Source organism: Bos mutus, chromosome 8 (assembly GCF_027580195.1).
Source record: "Bos mutus isolate GX-2022 chromosome 8, NWIPB_WYAK_1.1, whole genome shotgun sequence".
NCBI classification, from domain to species: domain Eukaryota; kingdom Metazoa; phylum Chordata; class Mammalia; order Artiodactyla; family Bovidae; genus Bos; species Bos mutus.
In genome coordinates, this window is record NC_091624.1 from 23,440,574 (window position 1) to 23,464,077 (window position 23,504).

The following is a 23,504-nucleotide window of genomic DNA, read 5'->3' on the forward strand; positions in this document are numbered from 1 at the left end:
TCTTTCTTTCTACTATTTTGAGGGTTTTTTGGCTCTTCTTTTTCCAGTTGCTTTAGGTGTAAAGTTAGGTTGTCTATTCAATGCTTTTCTTGTTTCTTGAGGTAGGATTGCGTTGCTATAAACTTCCCTCTTAGAACTGCTTTTGCTGCATCCCATAGGCTTTGAGTTGTCACGTTTTCATTGTCATTTGTTTCTAGAAGTTTTTTTATTTCTTCAGTAACCTGTTGATTGCTTAGAAACATGTTGTTTAATCTCCATGTGTTTCTGTTTCTTACAGAGTGAAAAAGTTGGCCTAAAAGCTCAACATTCAGAAAACAAAGATCATGGCATCTAGTCCCATCACTTCATGGGAAATAGATGGGGAAACAGTGGAAACAGTGTCAGACTTTATTTTTCTGGGCTCCAAAATCACTGCAGATGGTGACTGCAGCCATGAAATTAAAAGACGCTTACTCCTTGGAAGGAAAGTTATGACCAACCTAGATAGCATATTCAACAGCAGAGACATTACTTTGCCAACAAAGGTCCGTCTAGTCAAGGCTATGGTTTTTCCTGTGGTCATGTATGGATGTGAGAGTTGGACTGTGAAGAAGGCTGAGCGCTGAAGAATTGATGCTTTTGAACTGTGGTGTTGGAGAAGACTCTTGAGAGTCCCTTGGACTGCAAGGAGATCCAACCAGTCCATTCTGAAGGAGATCAGCCCTGGGATTTCTTTGGAAGGAATGATGCTAAAGCTGAAACTCCAGTACTCTGGCCACCTCATGCGAAGAGTTGACTCATTGGAAAAGACTCTGATGTTGGGAGGGATTGGGGGCAGGAGGAGAAGGGGACGACAGAGGATGAGATGGTTGGATGGCATCACTGACTCGATGGACATGAGTTTGAGTGAACTCTGGGAGTTGGTGATGGACAGGGAGGCTTGGTGTGCTGTGATTCTTGGGGTCGCAAAGAATCGGACACTACTGAGCGACTGAACTGAACTGAACTGACGATTAGTTCTCTGGTTGTCTAGGGTCTTGGGGGTCAGTGTTCACACTCCAAAGGCTTAGGGATTGATCTTTCTCCAAAGACTAGCCTAGGTCCAATCTATCAAGAGGAATTTCAGCCAAAATGAAAAGACCTTTACTTGAGTTCCAAAAGCCAGTGCACAAGAACACAGAGGAGATCTCTGACTCATCAGAAATTCATTGTGTCATCTCAAAGGCCCTCCACCCCTAATTGTTTTTTGTTTACTCTGTCTTCCATTTTTCTGTTCTTTTTTTCCTGCTTTTTTTTTGTTTGTTTTCTTGGTAACAAAATTCTTGAATAATTTTAGGATTGCAATTTGTATTTTTGAATGTTTTATGCTGCACTGGATATTACAATGACATGTGATGTCACATTTACATATCATCATTTTTCCCATACATAAGTTTTTTTCTATATAAATGTTTATTGTAGCTGAATTGTACTCTATAAAATTGTTTTCCTGATTTTTCACCTATCATCATTCTCAGCTTGTAACTGTGTTACATTTTTCATAAAACTTTTTGAGCATTATCTCTGATACGTGAGTCTTTCCCTGGGGCCAGTGTTGTATCTACATCCCACCTCCCTTGCCTGCCAGTATTTCCAGACTTCTGTTTCTTTATGAGTTCATTTCTGTTGCCTGTGTATGTGTGTGTGTGTGTGTTTCCTTTTTTTTTTTTTTTTAAACTTTACAATATTGTATTGGTTTTGTCAAATATTGAAATGAATCTGCCACAGGTATACATGTGTTTCCCATCCTGAACCCTCCTCCCTCCTCCCTCCCCATACCATCCCTCTGGGTCGTCCCAGTGCACCAGCCCCAAGCATCCAGTATCGTGCATCGAACCTGGACTGGCGACTCATTCCATATATGATATTATACGTATTTCAATGCCATTCTCCCAAATCATCCCACCCTCTCCCTCTCCCACAGAGTCCAAAAGACTGTTCTATACATCAGTGCCTCTTTTGCTGTCTCATATACAGGGTTATTGTTACCATCTTTCTAAATTCCATATATATGCATTAGTATACTGTATTGGTGTTTTCTTTCTGGTATGTGTGTGTGTGTGTGTGTGTGTGTGTGTGTGTGTATGTGTGTGAGCATGCTTAGTTGCTCAGTTTTGTCTGACTTCTTGTGACTCTTTGCATTATAGCCTGCCAGGCTCCTCTGTCCATGGGGTTTCCCAGGCAAGTATACTGGAATGGGTTGCCATCTTCTTCCTCCAGGGGATCTTCCTGACCCTTGCTCCTGGTGACCAGTAAAGCACTATAATGTGTTTCTGTCCTCTGGAGTCACAATTGACAAGATGCACTTTGCCCCAAGGGAGTCCTACTCTTCTTGTGGACACCATACACTTATTTAGTGATGTTGAGCCATTCTACTTTGGATTCATCTTGCCAACTATTTTTTCCAGGACCAGATGAAACTAACAACATTATTTTCTCATCACACACTGCTTTCTTTTAAAAGTTGAGGTATAGTTGATTTATACTGCTGCTCTGCAAATAAGATTATCAGTACCATCTAAATAGATTCCATATATATGCATTAATATATGGTATTTGTCTTTATGTTTCTGACTTACTTATGTATAATAGGCTTTAGGTTCAAACAGTGCAAGAGAGTTCTCTTTTATCCACATACTCTCTAGCATTTGTTGTTTGCAGACTTTGATGATGGCCGTTCTGATTGGTGTGAGATGATACCTCATTGTAGTTTTGATTTGCATGTCTTTGTTAATGAATGGTGTTGAGCATCTTTTCATGTTTTTATTCACCATCTTTATGTCTTCTAGGGAGAAATGGCTGTTTAGTTTTTCTGCTCACTTTTAGATTGGGTGAACACCATTGTCTTAAGTATCAGTGTTTTAATTTTTACTTCAATTATCACATATGATTCAGATTACTCAGGAAGCGAAGAATAGTTTATTGTATTTATTCAATTCCCACACTTTATAATGTTCACTTTTCATGATGTTCTAAGATTCCTTCTTTTATCATTGCTTTTCTGTTGGAGAAATACCTTTAATTATTCTCTAAGTGTAACCTCCTAGCAACACATTATTTTAATTTTTCTTTTTCTAAGAATGTCCTTTACTAAATAATCCCTTTGTCTCTGGGAGACATTTTTATGATATACAGAATTCATGATTGATATTCTTTTTTTCAGCACTTAAATAATATTATACCATTTCATTTTGCTCTACAGTTTCAAATGAGAAATCCCCTGTCATTTGACTTGGCATTCCCTTATGGATAATGTGTCTTTCCTCTGTAGTTATTTTGAAGGTTTTTTTGCTTGTGTCTAGTTTCAGGTGATGCTAGTGGTAAAACCCACCTGCCAACACAGGAGCTGTAAGAGACCCAGGTTCTATATCTGGGTCAGGAAGATCCCCTGGAGAAGGAAATGGCAGCACACTCCAGTATTCTTGCTTGGAAAATCTCAAGGATGGAGAAGCCTGATAGGTTACAGTCATAGGGTCACAAAGAGTCAGACATGACTGAAGTGAGTTAGCACTTTCAGAAGTTAAATTACAATGTATATTGGGAGGAATTTCTTTGGGTTTATCCTATTTGTCGGAGAAGGCGATGGCACCCCACTCCGGTACTCTCGCCTGGAAAATCCCATGGATGGAGGAGTCTGGTAAGATTTCACTTTTCACTTTCATGCATTGGAGGAGGAAATGGCAACCCACTCCAGTGTTCTTGCCTGGAGAATCCCAGGGAAGGGGGAGCCTGGTGGGCTGCCGTCTCTGAGGTCACAGAGTCAGACACGACTGAAGCGACTTAGCATCCTATTTGTGGTTTGCTCATCTTCTTAAAGCTGTGGATTTCCCAATGTCGCCAAATTTAGGAAATTTTTATATATTATTCCCTCTCTCTTTTCCTTTTCACTCTGCGATTCCGATGACACAAATGTTGGATCTTTTGTTATTGTCCCAAATGTTGCTAAGTCTCTGGTTTCTTTTCCTTTTCTTTTAAGTCTATTTTCTCTCAGTTGTTCAGATTAGGTAAATTCTATTGATCTGTCCTCAAATTCACAGTTTCTATCTTAGTTAATTTCCATTCTACTATTTGAGCCCATTCAGAAAGTTTTCTATTTGTTACTGTATTTTTCAGTTCTATAATTTCCATTTGGTTTCTTTTTATTCCTACTCTCTTTGATGAGAATTTCTTTTAATTTGTCCAAGAAAATTTTAATTATTTGTCAATCACTATTATGATGATTGCTTTAAAATCCTTGACAGATAATTCATATATCTGATTCTTCTCATTGTTGGCACCAGCTGATGGTCTTTACACATTTAAGTTGCTATTGTCTTGGTTTTGGGCATGCTAGATAATTTTTTAATTATAAGTTGGATATTTAAGCTAAATATCCCACTAAAGTTTTAAATTTCATTAAATGTATTTATTTTTATTTTAACTTATTTAGGTTAATCATACAGGTCCTGTCCTGCTTTTGTGGCAACCTAAATGTCAGAGCCTTGGTGGTGCTGTTTTGGGATGGTGGTATGTCCTGTGTCGCTGGGCTCTCACTGGTCGCTGTTAGTGCCCAGGCTGGGCTCTCTGTGGAGAAAGCACACCTCTATCCTGTGGGGCAATGAGGCTCCCCAGTCCAGGTCCTTGTGTGATGGAACCCCTAGCTCATGCCCACAGCTGAGTGGCGAGGAGAGTCTCAATTCAAGTGTCAAAAGAGAGAAGTGTCCCATTGATTGCCTCTTGTCAGCAGCCCCAGTAAATCTCTTGGCAGTTGCTGAGATTTTCTGTTGTTTTTGCAGAACTCATGCTTGATTTGGGGGAGGATGGAACACGCCTGGGCTACAGTGAACTGGAAATCAGGAACTGGAACTCAGGGCTTCCTTCTATGAGTAAGACATAAGACAGACTGTCACTGTGCTGTTCCTCCAATTCTGGGCTCACAAACCAGGTAGCCTCCCTCTATCCACCATTCAGAACTCAGCTTCAGTCACATGTTACACTACTCTCAGGCTTTATTGTTGTGCTTAGTGAGAAGAAGAGGTAAGTCCAGGAAGTTCAGTGAACTTATTTTAAATAATAAATTCTGTAATAATTTTATTCATCTTGAAATTTTTCAAAAATATGTGCTTCTAGTACTTTGTGCTATAAATTGGTGGTCTCATTTATCAATTTTCCAAACTTTTCAAGACCCAGAAATTTAAGAAAATTCACCAATCACAGTTTAAATTGCTAATCTTCAATGTGTTCAACAAAAAGCAATTAAGATCTATTCACAATCTGTGGTTTGCTTCCATCTGATGAAGTACTACTATGTGAGAAAACTTTTTTCCAAAATAGATAACACTGAGCAACACTGCTGCTGCTGCTGCTGCTAAGTCGCTTCAGTCGTGTCCGACTCTGTGCGACCTCATAGACGGCAGTCCACCAGGCTCCGCCGTCCCTGGGATTCTCCAGGCAAGAACACTGGAGTGGGTTGCCATTTCCTTCTCCAAAGCAACACGGGAGTCCTCCAATGAATATTTCTAAAATTTGGGGGGAAAAATTGGGGGCAGCCTTAATAGGTTTTAGTCTAAGGTTAAAAAGAGGAGTGTCCTTGAATTTTCAAAACTTCTACACTATTCTGGAATTCAAGTTCTTTCATACATGTATCTGTTCTTAGGCTGCTTCCTTCTGGAGGCTTTGCAATGAACCATCACTTTATCCTGGTGATGAAGGAGCTTAGTGCTCACTCCTACCCATTGTGAATCTCCATCACAGGTAACAAAGTCTCCCCACCTTTCCAGGCAGGAGAACCCTAATGTTTGAAGCTGTGAGTTAATTCAAAGGGCTGACAGAAGATTCAGTGGTCTTTCTGACTTCTGATTCTTTTTCACAGAAACATCCCTACTATAAAGAGGGTAAATAAATACGTGGTGAGACAGAGAAGTGCTATTTTTTCCTGCTGTGATATGTCTATTCCTTCTAGCTTTAAGCTTTTAAAAGTAAGCAGTATTCTCTTTTTTCATTTTTACAATGCCACTTGTTTACTTTTTATTCCACTTTATTCTAGTTTGGTGATGCAGTTACTCAAGGGATAGAACAGAAGAGGATCAGACGAGGCACTGTGTCTAATGGGAAAAAGGAATGAGCTAATTGATGTACATGGGTACCACCCTACTCCACCCCAGGTAGGGACTTGTCTGCTAGGTCATTACAGAACATGACTTTGTCATATAGACTATCTGTAATAAAAGTGAAAATGATTACATGTGAAAAAAATTATGAATATATAGTCTTTCACTTTTCACTTTCCTGCATTGGAGAAGGAAATGGCAACCCACTCCAGCGTTCTTGCCTGGAGAATCCCAGGGACAGGGGAGCCTGGTGGGCTGCCGTCTATGGGGTCGCACAGAGTCGGACACGACTGAAGCAACTTAGCGGCAGCAGTCTGCAAAACTGAAATGCTGTAAATCAAGGGATGAGGAGTGCATATGGTGAGACAGTTAAAAGGGAAAGAGGGAAGGAAGTGGGAGCCTCAGGGAACCCCAATTAATGCATTGGGGATGCTGAGGAGCAGAGGGCATCCTCTCCATAAGCTACTGTCTGAGTAGAAAGATAAGAAGAGTAGCAGGAGCTATTATTATCCAGTAAAGCTCTTAAAATCCTGGGATGAGGGAGGCCTGGGGAATCAGGCAAAGATTAAACAGTAACATAAAAAAGAATTAGATATATGCTCACCAAGAGAAGCATTTAAACAAATTATGTTGGATTTATAGAATGAATTATATGCAATTATAAAAAAACACTTTTGAAAAATATTTTATAAGAAGAGGAAATAGCATACATCAATAAAAATTACAGTTTTTATTATAAAAATAATTGTGAACCTCTAGGGCAGGCAACAAGGTGAACTATATAACCACCAACTAGAAATACAAAATAACACTTATAGTTTTGAATGTGTAATTGAACAGAAAAATGGTGTAAAGCAAGTGTTCAGAAAGAGAGCCATTATGTTTAGAAATGTAATATGTGACAAGTATGGTGTTTCCATGTTGGGAAATGAAAAATCATTAAGGAAACAAACTGGTCCCTTTGGACCATGAGCTAAAAAGCACAAAATCCATTTCAAGTACTCCACATGCAGAAAAATAATAGTGTAAAGACCTACAAGTAAATGATGAAGACTATATTATGAACTCAGGGTAGGATCCCCTGGAGAAGGGAATGGCTACCTATTCCAGTATTCTTTCCTGGAGAATCCCATGGACAGAAGAACCTGGTGGGCTACAGTCCATGGGCTCATAAAGAGTTGGACACAACTGAGTGATGAACACAACAGGGTAGGGAAGTATTTCCTGGGTAAGCATCAAAATCAGAAACCATAAAAGGAAAAAGAAAGTAATACATTCGATTAAGTTCAGACTTATAAATAACAAAGGATAAGAGTTCCACTAGATAGGCCTGGGTTTAGGAAAGCTATTGGTAACACTATTACTGATTAGATTACTGGAAAAATGAATATTTTCTACCATTAATTAGAAGAAGATAAAGAAATCATATTGGGGCAAAGATTGCCCAGTCATATCCAAACCTCTCCCTATTCACCAGTCTCCCTTCTTAGTCTGGCTACATGACCAAATTTGGCCAATGACATTTGAACCAAGAGATGTCTGTCGTTTGTGGCTCTGGCCTCTAAGCTAGCTCATGTGATCTTCTGTATGCTCTGTGTTCTCCATCTCCATGGCTGAGTGTGAGCCCTCCCCAATGGAGAGCCACATGATGGAACCCTTGAACAACATGGATGTACATTGTTTTGATCCACATATGCATAGATTTTTTTCAATAAATACAGTACCTGTAAATAAATATGAGTTTCTTTTTTTACATTATCTTTTCATTTTTGACATCAGTGTTAGTATTATGAATAGCATCTACAGTGTTTTATATCATATATGAATACTGATACAGGTGCAGACAACTCATCTTGTAAACAATGAAAACTTTGGTATCAATAAATACAGTATAGTACTATAAATGTATTTTCTCTTTCTTATGATTTTCTTACCATTATCTTTTCTCTAGTTTACTTTAAGAATACAGTATATAATACACATAATATATAAAATATGTGTTAATTGATTGTTTAGGTTATTGGTAAGACTGCCAGTCAGTGGTAGGCTGTAAAGTGTTAGCTGCCCAGTTGTGTCAGAACAGATTTTTGACCCCATAGACTGTAGCCTGACAAGCTCCTCTGTTCATGGAATTCTCCAAGCAAGAATACTGGAGTGGGTAGCCATTCCCTTCTCTAGGGGATCTTCCCCACCCAGGGATCGAACCCTGGTCTCCTGCATTGCAGGCAGTTTCTTTACCACTTGAGCCACCAGGGAAGCCCCCAACAGTAAGCTGCTGCTGCTGCTGCTGCTAAGTCGCTTCAGTCCTGTCCGACTCTGTGCGATCCCATAGACGGCAGCCCATCAGGCTCCACCGACACTGGGATTCTCCCGGCAAGAGTACTGGAGTGGGTTGCCATTTCCTTCTCCAAGGCATGAAAGTGAAAAGTGAAAGTGAAGTCACTCAGTCGTGTCTGACTCTCAGCAACCCCATGGACCGCAGCCTACCAGGCTCCTCCATCCATGGGATTTTCCAGGCAAGAGTACTGGAGTGGGTTGCCATTACCTTCTCCCAACAGTAAGCTGCTGCTGCTGCTAAGTCACTTCAGTCGTGTCCGACTCTGTGCGACCCCATAGACGGCAGCCCGCCAGACTCCACCATCCCTGGGATTCTCTAGAGAGTCTGAGTTATACCTGGATTTTTGACTGCATAGATTGTTGGGGTCCATATTGTCCAATGTCAACTGTACTAGATCCTTGGATCCACTGAAGAAGAGCCATCATCTAGGTTAGATCTACATCAGACAAGGATGTGAGCAGAAAATAAATGTTTATGGTTTTAAACCACCCATATATTTGAGTTGTTTGTTAGAACAGGGCTGATTATCTTTATACATTTAGAAATCAGTGCCAGCAGTGGGGCACTTTCATATGAAAACCTGGTATCTATGACACTGCCTTAGTTTGGGGTGGCAACTGATAAGAAAACTAACATTTGAGCCTGGAAATATGGAAATTCATGTTATGATTTGGTCAGTATTTGGTAAAACTGTTGCCTACAATAATTGGGAGGCAGGCTGTGTGCCTAATTAAGCTGACAGCTCATGGAGGAAAAGTAAATTGAAAAAGTTCAAAGTGGTATGGGCCACATTTGGAAAAATGTTCCAAGAATGAGATGAGCTCAGTAGGGCAGTTTACAAGGAGAATGAGAGGAAACAGTGCAAGTTCACAAATTCCAGTCACTCAGAATTGGAAAAGCCAAGGCCTTCTAGGTCACAGGGAATAAGAGATGAGATGTTTTTGTAAATGCAGCCAACAACTATACAATAAAACTTCTGCAGTGAATAAAGAGAAAGATGAGGCTGTATGTGTGGCCTTCCCACAAAGCCTGAGAGCCCTAAGAGAATCTCCAGAAAGTTGAGAGAAAGAGGCAGGAGGGTAAGGAAACAGAGTAATAAAGAAGAATTGAAACTACGTTCAGAGAAGAAAAACAAGTACGGGTATAATTATTGGAGTCTGGACCTGAATGGAAGCAAGTAGACCAGAAATCTATCAAATTTTTGAGGAAATTGTGTTGCTAACAAAGCCATTAATGGGAACAGTGGAAACAATGTCACAGTGATGACAATGAGGGCTTCCCTGGTGGCTCAGTGGTAAAGAATCCACCTGCCAATGCAGGAGCTATGGGTTCCATCTTTGATGCGAGAAGATCTCCCATGCCATGGAGCAACTAAGCCTGTGCACCACAGGTAGTGAGCCTGTACTCTAGAGCCTCGGAGCCAAAATACTGAGTCCATGTGCTGCAGCAACTGAAGCCTGCGTACCCTAGAGTCCATGTTTTGCAACAAGAGAAGCCACAGCAGTGAGAAGCCTATGCACAGCAACTAGAGAGTAGCCCCCACTTGCTGCAACTAGAGAAAAGCCCATGCAGCAATGAGCACTCAGAACAGCCATAAATAAATAAGCAAATAAAATTATATACAAAATGTGGTGACAATGAAATATTCAAAGACTATACTTGGTTCTCTGTAGCAGATTGCATTTTCTAAAGTGGCCACAAACAATGTCTCATTCCACATGGGGTTTTACAGTGTGACCAACACACCTGCCACCAAGGGACAAGGGTCTGTGTGCTCTCTTTTGGACTCTGGGTATGCTCAGAACTATGAGGGAACTGCCGTTATGGGATGTCCATGATTAGGTCATCATGGGTGGTGCATCTTCTAACATCACATATAGTTTTTACGTGATATGTGCTCTTGGAACCCAGTCACCGTGATATGAGAAAGTTCACTGTTTCTGAAGAGGGCCACCTGGGAGAAACCAGCCCCTTAACTCGGGATAAACTTCCAGCCAACCTCCAGCAACAACTTGCCAGTCATGTGAGTAAGCTCTTTGGACGTGGGTCCTTCAACTCCAGTTGAGTGACCCTAATCAACACCACTGAACCCTGGTCAAATTGAAGATTTGTGAGCTAAATAAAAATTTTTCTTTTTAATCTACTAACCTTTGAGGTGTTTCTTACATAGCAACAGATGACCAAAACAGCCCCAAGAGCAAGATGCAGGCTTCACAGTCTGTACATCCCCAAGGATAAATGTATATTTTCTTCCCCAAGACTTATAACATGTGTGGCCAATAAAGTGGATGAAGAGGAGCTTCCTAGATATTATTATCATAAAAAAGTAATGTAACAGAGAGCTCCTCCTAGATAATTTAATTAAGGCCTAGTCAAGGAATCTACACTTCAAGAGCAAGGTGTCTTCCCAGGGACTGTCTTATAGGAATCCATTACCATTTTGAATCAATAACTGTGGTATGTCTTCTTTTCTCCCTTTTTGTGAACAGCTTTTACTGCAGGTTTCCTGCCCCACTCTCCTGCTGCCATGAGATCTAGCACTGAAACATGTACATTACCATGTGTAAAATAGATGACCAGGACGAGTTCAATGCTTGAAGAAGGGCACCCAAAGCCAGTGCTCTGGGACAATTCAGAGGGATAGAGTGGGGAAGGAGATGGGAGGGGATTCAGGATGGGAGGACACATGTATACCTGTGGTAGATTCATGATGATGTATGCAAAAACCATAACAATATTGTAAAGCAATGATCATCCAATTAAAATAAATAAATAAATTTTAAAAGATATGTAGATGACACCACCCTTGTGGCAAAAAAAGAAAAAAAAATTATAGGGAGGATTGGGATGACTTGATTTTTCAGTCCATAAATATATTTCCTGGTTGGTCCTAATGGAGAGAGATATTCATCACCTGGTCTCTGGGCTGGATGCAGGGACTTGATGACATTTCGTATGGTTTCCTTGGGGAGGCATATGAGAATGTTCAATGTACGGGCAGAGAGGAGTCACCTGATGGTTTGTGACCATCACAGCAGAATTCACAGAGAGTATTAACACTCACCTGAATCCATATATACCCTAACACTTCCCTGGCTCTGAAGTTAGGTTATATGACTGAGTTCTGGCCAATGGAATGTGGGCAGCCCCTCCCAGGTCTGGTTTCTAAAATGTTTCATATCACTATCCATGTTTTCTCTCTTCTATCCTCATGACTGAAGGCAAGGATCCTAAGATGGTTGAGTCACTCAGTAGAACAAACCCAGACTCCCAAAAGAGCTGATTCACATCAACATGCAGTGAGCAAAATTAACTTTCTTTTGATGTTAAGCTACTAAAATTTGGGGGTTATTTATTATAGTATGTAGGGATAATTAGCTTATCTAACATAATAAGCAGAGAATATGAATAGGTATATTAGAAAGGAAAAGACCCAAATGAATTATAAAAATGAAAAGATAGCAGATAAAACTCAAAACAGCACTTAAATACCATCTTTCCACTTATCAGATAGGCAGAAAGCAGTCCACTAATACTGAAGAAAAAAAAATTTCAACATTGATGGTGGGAGTGTGTGGGGGTCAGAGTTCAGGGTAAGAAACAGAAATAAACCTAAATATTTTAGGCAGAAAGATTTCCTGTGGATAACAGTGTGCTGACAGAATCAGGGAAAGGATGGGAGTAATGGTGAGCAGAGGATTGACAGGCTCCAGGCTGTGTCTCTAGGAACGTTCCCTCAGCAGGCAGAACTCCATCCTGGAACAGGGCAATGGGAGATCAGAAAGCTACTCTTGAGGCCACAAGATTTAAGAACAAATTCCTTTACGTGTGTCCCAGATAAAAGACAGCTGGGGTGGGGGATGGCCATAACTGCTACTATAGAAAAACCCTATTTGACCTGGGGAGGCAGCCGAAGGCAGCAGGAAATGTGTTTCCTCTAACTCTACAACCTCCTTAGAAAGCATCTTACCAGTACAATTATACTATGCTTGTGCTCAGTCGTTCAGTTCCAACTCTTTGGGACCCTATGGACTGTAGCCTGCCAGGTTACTCTGTCCATGGGATTTTTCATGCAAGAATACCATTTCCACACGATGGTGTGATCACTCACCTAGAGCCAGATATCCTGGAATGTGAAGTCATGTGGGCCTTAGAAAGCATCACTACGAACAAAGCTAGTGGAGGTGATGGAATTCCAGTTGAACTATTTCAAATCCTGAAAGATGATGCTGTGAAAGTGCTGCACTCAATATGCCAGCAAATTTGGAAAACTCAGCAGTGGCCACGAGACTGGAAAAGGTCAGTTTTCATTCCAATCCCAAAGAAAGGCAATGCCAAAGAATGCTCAAACTACTGCACAATTGCACTCATCTCACATGCTAGTAAAGTAATGCTCAAAATTCTCCAAGCCAGGCTTCGGCAATACGTGAACCGTGAACTTCCAGATGTTCAAGCTGGTTTTAGAAAAGGCAGAGGAACCAGAGACCAAATTGCCAACATCCACTGATTATTGAAAAAACAAGAGAGTTCCAGAAAAACATCTATTTCTACTTTATTGACTATGCCAAAGCCTTTGACTGTGTGGATCACAATGAACTGTGGAAAATTCTGAAAGAGGTGGGAATACCAGACCACCTGACCTGCTTCTTGAGAAACCTGTATGCAGGTCAGGAAGCAATAGTTAGAACTGGACATGGAACAACAGACTGGTTCCAAATAGGAAAAAGAGTACGTTAAGGCTGTATATTGTCACCCTGCTTATTTAACTTATATGCAGAGTACATCATATTTAACTTATATGCAGAGAAACGCTGGGCTGGAAGAAGCACAAGCTGGAATCAAGATTGCCGGGAGAAATATCAATCACCTCAGATATGCAGATGACACCACCCTTATGGCAGATAGTGAAGAGGAACTAAAAGCCTCTTGATGAAAGTGAAAGAGGAGAGTGAAAAAGTTGGCTTAAAGCTCAACATTCAGAAAATGAAGATCATGGCATCTGGTCCCATCACTTCATGGGAAATAGATGGGGAAACAGTGGAAACAGTGTCAGACTTTATTTTTTTGGGCTCCAAAATCACTGCAGATGGTGACTGCAGCCATGAAATTAAAAGACACTTACTCCTTAGAAGAAAAGTTATGACCAACCTAGAAAGCATATTGAAAAGCAGAGACATTACTTTGCCAACAAAGGTCCGTCTAGTCAAGGCTATGGTTTTTCCTGTGGTCATGTATGGATGTGAGAGTTGGACTGTGAAGAAGGCTGAGTGCCAAAGAATTGATGCTTTTGAACTGTGGTGTTGAGAAGACTCTTGAGAGTCCCTTGGACTGCAAGGAGATCCAACCAGTCCATTCTGAAGGAGATCAGCCCTGGGATTTCTTTGGAAGGAATGATGCTAAAGCTGAAATTCCAGTACTTTGGCCACCTCATGCGAAGAGTTGACTCATTGGAAAAGACTCAGATGCTGGGAGGGATTGGGGGCAGGAGGAGAAGGGGATGACAGAGGATGAGATGGCTGGATGGCATCACTGACTTGATGGACGTGAGTCTGGGTGAACTCCAGGAGTTGGTGATGGACAGGGAGGCCTGGCGTGCTGCGATTCATGGGGTCGCAAAGAGTCGGACAGGACTGAGTGACTGAACTGAACTGAACCATTTCTTTCACCAGGGAATCTTCCCAACCCAGGGATTGAACCCGTATCTCTTGTGTCTCCTGCACTGTCAGGTGGATTCTTTACCACTGAGCCACCTGGGAAGCCCACAATGACACTGAAGAGAAATAAAACCTCTGACCCAGAAATCCTACTTCCTAGTGAACACAGGGCCACATAGTAAGAGAATTTTTCAGTACTATTTGTAATAGTGAAAACTGTAAACAATTAACTGTCTCTCAGCATAGGAATGGTTGAATGCTGTATCCATACAATGGACTATTACAGTGTGTGTGTGTGTGCGTGTGTGTGTATACAAATGCAGTCAATGGTGTACAACTCTTTACAATCCCATGGACTGTAGCCCACCAGCTCCTCCGTCCATGGAATTCTCCAGGCAAGAATACTGGAGTGAGTTACCATTTACTTCTCCAGGGAATTTTCCCCACCCAGGGACTGAACCCACATCTCTTGCGTCTCTTGCATTAGCAGGTGGGTTCTTTACCAGCTGAGCCACCAGGGAAGCTCATATTATAGCACAGTTAAACAAAATGACAAAAGGATAAAATAGCAAAAAATAATAATTCAAGGAAAAGGTATGCTACAAAATGGTATATGAAGAGTGACATCAATACTTCACATGTTTTGAAAAGTATTCAAAGCAATAATCTATCTTATTTGGGAATACATAATCCATTGGGCCTGTTCACAGCACATATGAATTTCATTCAATCCAGAAGTTCTCTCTGCAGCAAGAGGGAGGCCAAGCAGATGATAAAGGGATTTTAACTTTATTTCTAATATTTTATTACTTCTTGTTTTTCTTAGGATCTGATGCATGATGATAAAATGTTTACAAGTATTAATGTTTACTAGTATCTTGATGGTAGTAGGTATGTAAATGTCTGGTATATACTTACCTGTACTGGTTGGGTTTAAAATGTTTCCTGATTAAAATGAATATTGTGAAGTGTATTCAGCAGAGTCATACAAATATAAAGAAAACTGAAAGTAACTGGAAAAAAGATGAAATATGGTGATAATTTTGTGTTTTCTGTATGTACATTATAATAGCTGTAATTGACATCAATATCAGCTAACAACCAGCAGGAACAAACCTGTAGTGGACAATGCTAGATTTCTTATTTGCTGCAGCGAGGGAGACCACACAGCATGGAAACTCTGGGTGATGGCATGGGGCAGATGCCATGTAGATGTGGTTTAGAGGGTACAAGGGCTGGAGGCAGTCACAGGATGGTCTTGGCAGGGATTGACTAGATCCTGAAAATGAGGACATTGCCAGAAGATTCAGTAATCTTATTTGAGAACATCTGTTTCCATACAAAGTTCCAATTAGATTCGTTTGTGTGCAGTCTTATCGTTGGCAATTAAGGAACCTTTAAGAGAAGAGTCATTGATTACGGGGTGGTTGATGATAAAATGAATTCAGCTCCATTTCCATGAGTAAGATCTTTGAGAACAGGAACACTTAATTGTATCTAGTTTCTTTAATGTGAAATATGGGGTCATGCTGAATGGCTTCTAATAAATTGAGTCATAGTAAGTCTTTCTTCTTATACCTGAATGACTGTACTTTTTTGCAACTTGCCAAGTTGGGTATTTTTTTTTAATAGTGATTAGTCATCCCAACTTTTGCTTAGAGCTCTAGATCTGATTTTTCTTTTTGAAGAAAATAGTAGTTTAGTGGGAAAGAGTGCTAAATTTCTTCTCACTTCATCTTTCTTAGGAAAAGGGATAGATGACTATATGGTGGTCATATGTCCTTATGATCGACGTAGCATTTGAGACAAAATAAATAGCTTTGTCATACCTGGCCTGAAAAACACAAATCTACAGTGACAGGAACAGAACACAACCAGAGTCTTGTGTGTTACAGAAGTTGGGTTTCTTAGCCAAACCGGTGCCTAAGAATATATGTAATTATGTCTACAAACTTATATCACCAGTCCTTTCTCTTTTCCACTTTTAGCTCTGCCACTCTTAAAAATTATCTATTGGAGATACCCAGCTCTGTGGTGACTTTGTTTTGTTTTCTTTATTTATTTGTTTTATTTAGTTATTTTATGGCATCAGAATAGGGCTTTGGAGAGATTGTACCTCATCAGATCATTTTAGAAACATTTTTTTAAAAACCCAACTTCTTTGACATCTCTCTTGTGCAGAATAATTGCCCCCAGCATACCACAAGTTGTTTTTCAAGAGAAGCAGTGTCATCAACAGAGGATGGGAGAGAGTCTGAATGTTTGGAGGGAACATGGCTGCTGTGAGGAGGAACACACTGATGGAGGAAGCAGAGTACACCTACTTTGTGGTCCGGATTTCAGAGGTCATCTGCAAAGCTTCCAACCAATGCCACTGGGTTCTCTTGGATAAATTCCATTATGTCATAAATCTCTGGGGACTGACTATTACTAATTAGGAATACTTCCTAACCCAGTATGTACTGAGGCCAGATTAGGGCATCTCAGTTTCAGGAATAAGACACTGAAAGCTTCCTCTTACTGTCTCTGGCAAAGCCTCCTCTTCTGGGCTTGTGGTCTGGAAGGAATCACCATAACCTCCCATCCAGCCTCCAAGAGCAAGCCATGATGGCTTTTGGTCAATCAGGATATAAAACTCCCCATGATTGATTCAGAGATGGTCATATGGCCTGAGCTTGTCGAATCAGGTTCAACAACATTCAAGAGCAAGGTGTTATGTTGTTAGGGAAGCAAATTCCTCCCCTGCTTCCCTGGTGGAACCTGGCAGTAGGAAGAGGAAGCTGCTGGCACCCTTTTGAGACGATGAAGGGAAAGTCAGTACTGACGGAGTACCTCTGAGAATCGGAGGGAGGAAAATAGGTCCCCCTCAGACATTTGAGCCTCTGGGTCAGTTATTCCCTGAAGCCAGCCCTGCCTTTGGGTCTTTGAGTTGTAAAAGTCAATTGATTTCCTTTATGTTTTAGTTCTAAGATACCTAAGATAGTTCTAAGATATGAGTGTGGCTCAGTGGGTCCTGCATCCTGAACATAACACTTCAGATTAGAGCTCCTCGCTGCTATCGCTGTGACAGAATCACCAGGAAAGTAGTTCTTGACTCAGTATCAGGAATATTGAGCTTGCATCTCATTTAGACTAAAACTGTTAGCTCTCTGTGACTCTACTCCTCTCGTGTGCCAGGGATCGTCACTGTTGGTCCGTTTAATACGTGAATTGCTTTGAAGTCAGGTGAGAGATTGTGGTCTTGGAGCCCCTAGTTGGACAAGGAGGATGCTTGCACTTCCACTTCTTAGAGCAGAAAAATAGCTACTGTCACCACAAAGACTGCAGAATCCCTGGGAAGTGCCTATGTGTGGTGTGAACAGGTCATGAACAAGGTTTATTATAAATAACTTTGTGGAACTTGTCAGAAGTCGTACACTCTTACTGAATGGAGGATATCACCTGTCCAAATTGTAACAGACTAGATGTTCCTGCCACTGGACTCCAAAAGGCCCTGGGTTGGTTATTGCCTGAAGCCAGTCCAACCTTTGCTCGTGGTGCAGGGTAACATATCACTATTCACCCCACCACTCACTTCCTGGGAGAGGCTGGACTCAGCCCAGGGCACCCAGGAACCAAGCAGGTACAAAGGCACAAGGTATGGGCCCATGAAGAGGTGAAAGCCTCTGGAAGATAAATATGCTTTGTCTGTGGGAATCCCTGGGGCAGAAGACCCTGCTCTCATATCCTATCCACAGAGTGTGCATTTAAACTTACTATACAAAGGAGTCTTGGAGAGTTTGAGGCAGAAGCTTTGACCTTGTTACTCTGAGTATAACAGGGAAGAGAGTTGGCCTGACAGACCTTAATCAAGAACTCAAGAGTGTGACTCCATAGACACTGGGTACGACTTTTTTGCATGAATGTCCCTCAAAGTTTTGCCCTTTCATTCACATCTCCAGGAAAAAAATTATTTTCTGTATTTAAAAAGGAGTTAAAAGACCTGAAAAGGTCAGCAGTCAGTGGGAAGCACAACTTCTATTAGAAACTCATGTGCTCCTCCACCGTGCAGGCCAGGGTGGTGCTGCCTGGTATCAGGTTAACTGCTTCACTAGAGGCCCAGCCTGCCTCTGGAGTGCTCACTGGCAAATGCCTTTGTAGAAACTCCCCAGGATCTTCTGCCTCCCAGAGCCTGGGGCTGGTACTGCAAGAGAAGCACCTGCTATTTATCCCTCTTCTAGACTTGCAGACACTGTGCCTGTCCTCCATACCTTCTCCAATATACACAGCTCTGCAAGATGCTTTTCCTGCCTCACCACCCTGAGCTGGGTTATGTTATCCATGTCTTTTCAGCATTCTGAAGTTTTGACATCTGATCCTGGAGGGACTGCCCCTCCCAGAGTTAGCCAATACAAAAGAGAGTAAACAAGCATATTCCATGTTCTTCCAGGAACATGCTTTTAAAATGCAACTGATCAATCCAGATCCCAAATCCAACCCACCCACCTCTTCTATCAGGCTCTCATACTGTAGTGCACTAACCATCCACCCTAGTCACCCCAGGATCTGGTACCAGACAGCCAGAGACAGCTCCTGTGCCCCAGAGCCCACTGAAATTATTCAAACTAGGCAAACGGCATATTCCCTCCATTGGAAGTCACAATAAAGTCTTTCTGGCCCATACTTACCCCCTCTTCATTTGCCTCTGACTGACCTTGATTCCTCCCCATGTGGCCCTGTAGGGTACAGCATGTCCCTCCCTCTTGGGAACTGTGAGTAACAAGCTCTCTTTTCAGTGGCAGTCATATCTTGATCTGTTGGCCTCACTATACCTCCAATTTTCTATTAATTTACATTATTTTTGAAACATGGGTGCAGTGATCATGATCCTCACACAGATGTCAGATTTTAGCCTTATTTCCTGGGAGGGGCTCACCATTATATACTTTGTTTCACAAACATCAACTCATTGTTTGAAGCTTTAAGTGGCAGAATTTCTCAATTGAGTGGGAGGCCATCTTTGTTGTTGTTCTTTCCGTATCTCCACAACCCAGTGTTGGATTGTGATACACATCAGCCCAGAGTTTGGATATGGAGTTGTTTATTATTCTTGGAAGAACAGGAGGAGAGGAGGCAAGTCTTGCATCAGTGTGCGTGTCCCTGGAGAGCTGTTATCATAACTCTAGCCTCATGAGGAGGCCATCTAGTGGATGGGACAGCTTCCCCCAGTGTCCTATGGATGGACCACTTCAGACATGGAGGCAAGGCAGGCAGCCGTGCCTAAACAGGGAGCTCACCAGCGTGGATGCTCCTGCCCTCAGGGACACAACCATCTGGCTCTACACAACTCAAAACTAACTGCCACTCAATCCCCGTGGCATGGGGCTTTGGCTAGACCTGCCCCAGTTTGGAAAGACAAGATTTAAAAGGATAAAGTTCAAATATGAGTCAGCTGGCCCTGTCAACTTCATATCTGCACATTATTTAAGTCAACAAAAATCATGAACTTGTATGAACTGCCAGGAACAGAACTCAAATGACATTCCCCTCCTCAATCACATTTATTTTTCTTTGTTATCAGAGCCACTACATTTTGCATTTTTATTACTTGGGCTTCAAAGAACACCAAAATTCATACGCAGCAAACTTCCAAACTACGATTGAGAAGCTGTTGACTTGGGAGTGACACCCACAATCAACAAATCAAATGGAGAAAAACTGGGCCAGATTTGCTTGCTTGCTGCTGTGTTATGGCCTCAGAGAGATAGGGTAGATTTTATGGATCTTGGAAAATAGTCTTGTGTCATTTTAATTAACTAAAGCATGATGGTGAAATGCAGGCATGCAATGGGGGATTTTTCCACTTCTGGTTTCCCTGGAAACTCTGCTAGGACAGCCACAAGCAGCTCTATGGGGAAAGTGGGTCCTCACCGTCCATCTATACAACCTCTTTGTAAAAGGTTCAGAGAATTAACAATGATCTCTAATTAAAACTCAATCGGAAACTACAATGACATACCATAGCCTTTTCTTTTTATGCTTTCAGAAAAGGAATTTAGTTATGAAGGCATTTGAGGGCAACTTAAAACCTTTGAAACTTTGGGATCCCCTGATAGTTCAGTTGGTAAAGAATTACCCTGCAATGCAGGAGTCCCCAGTTTAATTCCTGGGTCAGAGGATCTGCTGGAGAAGGGACAGGCTACCCACTCCAGTATTCTTGGACTTCCCTTGTGGTTCAGCTGGCAAAGAATCTGCCCACAATGTGGGATACCTGGGTTCAATCCCTGAGTTCAGAAGATACCTTGGAGAGGGGAAAAGTTACCCACTCCAGTATTCTGGCCTGGAGAATTCCATGTATAGTCCATGGGGTCACAAAGATTCGGACATGACTGAGTGACTTTCACTTTCACTAGAAACTTGACATGTAATGTCTCCACTATGTATGCCTCTCCCCACGTGGTCTCCTGGTAAAGATGAGGAGAGGAGAGCTTGCTCTCAGAACCCTCCCGCGTCCTATGTGGATTCAATCTCTTTAGTCTCTCGGCCAGATTCCCCAATTGTTTCTTGTGGAGAAATGGTCGGTTGTCTATGTAGCATCCGTTGTTTCTTTCTGCCTTAGCAAGAATCTAATTTTTTACTGGGTGTTAGTTCCCAGAGTACAAAATGAGACTTCTAATTCTGTATTGGGGATGGAGGCTGTGTCCCATGATGAGGAGACCCTGAGGTTGGAGTCCATGTCCTGGTACCAGGGGATCCAAAGGGTGGAGACCAGGTCCCAGGATGAGGGGACCCTGAGGTTGGAGGCCATGTCCCAAGACAGGGGAACTCAGAGTCAGTTCTCAGTATGGCAGAGGATAAAGTCAGCCAGAAACTGGGACTCTGAGACATCATGGCATCCTTGTACCACAACTGGATGCCTTTCTTAAGAGTTTCAAGTTATTTGGGTGAACTGAAGCCCATAGTAAATAAGTCAAGCCCAAATTTTATATAAACCAGTGACCTCATGGGCACTTTCCAATCTGCCCACCCACATACATACAAAGACACTGGTTCCTGGATAAAACCTGTGCTTCAGACTTTTGTTCACTCAATGTTTTCTTCCTCTTATTATGAGAAGTGTCCCTTTTGCTTCTGTGACAACTTATTCTTAAGAAAGAACTGTTTTCAATAGTGAAGTTCTTCCTGATATCTCCTAAAAAGACAAGTTTTTGTATCCACCACTGTCTTCCCTTTCATCCTCTGTTCCCATGGATGTCACTTCTCACAGTATCTCTCTGACAACACTAGACACATCTTTCAAGAATCAGCATGGATGCACACTCTTCTGAAAAGCTCCCTGACCTGCCCAGGCAGCATCGGGGGCTACTTTTACATGCTTTGTCTCCAGCCAAGTGTGATGCTGGGATAATTGACTGTTATCTGTTTCCCTTATATGTGCTCAGAAAGGTCAGGAATGGTGGCCATCCAACCAGCTTCTCCTCAGTTCCTGGCTCCCTGACAAATCTTTGTTGAATGAATGAGTGATTGGAGAATGCACTTCAAATTTAGCTGTATGGATGACTGAATCAGTTTGCTGAACATCTGAAACTAACACAACATTGCATATCAGTTATACTTCATTAAAATAAAAAAAAATTTAGCTGGATGGATTTGTTGAGACATTACAGGGTATTTGAGAAGGAAGCCTGCCCTGGCCCAACGCCTCCATCCTCCCAATGAGATGGGACCACTGAAAATGGCAACACTGTCTTCAGCTGAACATGAGTTACCAGATTGGGACTAGCAGTCAACCCACAGAACCGTGAGAAACAGCACTGTTGTCTCAGGCCACTAAATTCTGGCATGGTTTGTTACAGAGGGCAGATACTTGATACAAGAATTGTTTTTGTTGTTTAGTCTCTAAGTCATGGCAGTTCTTTGAGACCCCCATGAACTGTGTGCAGCCTCCCAGGCTCCTCTCTCCATGGGATTTCCCAGGCAAGAATATTGGAGTTGCCATTTCCTTCTCCAAGGGATCTTCCCGACCCAGGGATCGGACCTGTGTGTCCTGCAATGCAGGCAGATTCTTTACCACTGAGCCACCCAGGATTTCCCCTTGATACAAAAGTCTTTCTCCCTAATTCCTTATCCCCCATTTATGAAGCAACCTGAGCACTTCCCAGCACTTCTACAGAATGCGGAGACCAAAGACCTGAAGGAGACATCAGCATTGGCCTTGAAACAGTATCTGCAGAATGATTCCAGGGTACAGGCTCAGTCTTCCTCTGGAGGCGGGCAGAAAGACCAGCTTTTCTGGCCTTAGTCTCCTCTATGCCCATGAGCAGCCTGAGTTGGCATAGTGGATTTTCCAAGTGAATTTTGAGGAATACTGGGGTTTCCAGCCAGGTGTACCTTGCTGGAGCATCTCTGTAACCTGGACCAGGAGACCCTCCCTTTCTATCAGAGAGACTACTCTTGTATGGGTTTCTTATATTAGGCTTTTGTATATAATGTTAGGGTTGCCCAAGCGGTGCTAGTGGTAAAGAACCCACCTTCCAATGTAGGAGACATAGGAGACCCTGGTTGATTCCTGGATCAGGAAGATTCCCCTGCAGGAGGGCATGGCAACCCACTCCAGCATTCTTGCCTGGAGAATCCCACAGACAGAGGAGCCTGGCAGGCTACAGTCTATAAAGTCGTAAAGAGTTGGACATGACTGAAGCAACTTGGCATCCAGGCACATGCAATGTTATCTGAAGAAAGCATTCAATTGCTTTACATGTGAGAATCACTGAACCAGATATTTTTCAGGGCCTGTGGGGAACCTAGTCTTGAGTAAGCAGGAAATCTGTGGCTCCAGGAGGAGCCTGCTTCTCATTTGGTGTCTTGCCGCAAACTTCCTGGAGAGGCTCCTGTCCAAAGCGCCCGCGGTTTCACATGAAGCTGGACAATGTGCAGGCGTGAGATGGGTACTCAGCATGAAGAGTGGTGGAGGCTTCGTGCAGGGCCGCCTTCATAGCGACTCACTTGGACATCGTCATTTATGTGTCCCCAGGACAGGATTTCCATTTCATCCTCTGTTCCCATGGATGTCACTTTTCACAGTGTCTCTCTAACAACACCAGGCACATCTTTCAAGATTCAGCATGGACATATTCTCTTCTGAAAAGCTTCCTGACCTGCCCAGGAGGCATCTGGGGCTACTTTTCTGTGCCTTCAAAGTGCCTCCAGCAAAGTGTGATGCCAGGATAATTGGCTGTTTGTTACCTGTTTCTCTCATGTGAGCCAGTTCCCTGCATGCAGACTGGGATTCATCCTGCTGGGAACGGAAGGTCACTTCTGAGCTGCTGCAGTGACCACACTCTGTCTGAAAGAGGAAGCCTGTGGGAAGGGGCAGCCCAGGGACTTCATTTTCAAGGAGATAAACCTGCACATCCATCAGAGGGG